The sequence below is a fragment of the Octodon degus genome, unplaced genomic scaffold, assembly GCF_000260255.1.
Source record: "Octodon degus isolate 3935 unplaced genomic scaffold, OctDeg1.0 scaffold00240, whole genome shotgun sequence".
In the NCBI taxonomy this organism is placed as follows: Eukaryota; Metazoa; Chordata; class Mammalia; order Rodentia; family Octodontidae; genus Octodon; species Octodon degus.
The window spans coordinates 1804606-1806506 of NW_004524816.1; positions in this window are offsets into that span (position 1 = coordinate 1804606).

The window sequence follows — 1901 nt, forward strand, 5'->3', positions numbered from 1 at the left end:
TTTTTTTTCCCCCAGAACCAGGGATTGAACTCAGGCTCTTACACTTGCCATGCAAGCACTTAGTCTACTGAGCTATCTCCCCAGCCCCCTTTTTCAGTATATTGCACCTGCTAATGTTAAAGTACCCTTGGAAAAGCAGCATCATACTCTGGCCAGGGATCATGACAACATGGTTAATTACAAATGTTGTCTCTATCATTCATCATTGGTACTTAGGAGTCAAAATCATTTTTACAGATGGTAGTCTGAGGAATTAAGTGTTCAGCTGAAGTAAACCAGATGAGAATCAAGTAAGAATTTCAGAAAAAAGAAAAGAAAAGAAACAAAGAAACATCTGACTTATGTATCTGGAGATTTGGCAACCTATAAGACCAAAATTTTTTTTCTAATTCAGAGCATCTAGAATTACTGACCAAGAAATGATTTTTAAATCCTATTTACTATACAGAAGGAATCAAAAGAAAGGAAAGGAAAATTCAGGCTCCAGTAGCAAAGAAGATGGAACAGCAGGAATAAGCACCGATCACGTACACAGTGTTATATTCATGCAATAGATTAAGAGACAGAAATAACAATGAGTGAACTTCAGCCCCATGAAGGCATGTGATAAAGGAGATTCACAAACACAATGATGAAGCAAGCGGGACGCGAAGGAGTCCAGCCACAGCCTCCCGAACTCCTAGGTGGGACTTTCCGGAAGTGGCTGGATCTACGGAATGTGCATAGGATTAAGGGTGAGTGACATCTGGATTAGTCCCCTAATTGGATTAGCATAGTTCTGGGCATGGCTGAATGGATTTACTGAGGAAGGAAGCTCAACCCTGCGTGAGGGTGGCACCAATCCAAAGCTGTAGCCTGGATGGGACAGAGAGGGTGAGGGCAGCCCCCTGCTTCCTGCCTGCGTGACCCTCCACCACACCAGCCTGCTTTAGAGCCAGCACCAGTGATGTGGGGATTGAGCTCAGGCCCTTGCACTTACCAAGGAAGTGTTTATTCTGCTGAGCCATCTTCCTGGCCCCTTCAAAAGAAACTTCCTCCTCTCACTTGTAGATGCTGGGTATTTTGGTCCTAGCAATGAGGAAGCAACCAAGATACTTTATGGCTGTGTCTGTGTATAATTCAAAATTAGAAAAAAATAATCTATGCTGCTAGAATAATGATTCTCCTTAAGAGATTATAGCATTCTCTATCTGGTGCTTGTTAACATGGGTACATTCACTCATGAAAAGGTGTTGGGTTATATGGATACTTAGAGGTGGTGTATATGTATGTAGCTCAATGCAATATATGAGTCGAAACAGGAGAAAGGTGGCTCTAGAAGCCGGAGAGGTAAGTCTGGAAGCTGGCTCTGGAGCAGCAGCACTGCTGGCCTTGTTAACTGTGAACTTCAAGGTCCATCACAGACAGTATTTGAGGAGTTAGGCCATACGTGGCAGGAAGCTATAACTAAGGTACCCATGAGGTACCAGAATGACTTAGAGCATTACACTTACATTGAACGGCTGACCTACAGAGATCTTTTTGTGGGAAGGGGGTTACAGGGAGTTTATTTAAAAGATACTCCCAGGAAATAGAAGCTAGGGAATAGATGACATGTTAAATAGAAAAATATTTTATTTTTTTAAAGATATCATATGACCATAATGCAATTAAATTGGAAACTGTTGGCAAAACAAATTGCAAAAACACCATAAGCACATGGAAATTAAACAACACCCTCCTGAACAACCAATGGGTCACAGATGATTTTTTTTTTTTTTCCGGAACCAGGGATTGAACTCAGGCCCTCCCGCTTGCCAGGCAAGCGCTTATTCTACTGCACTATCTCCCCAGCCCACAGGGGAAATTAATGAAGAAAGTGAGCAATGTTTACAATCAAACAAAAATGCAAATGCAATGTA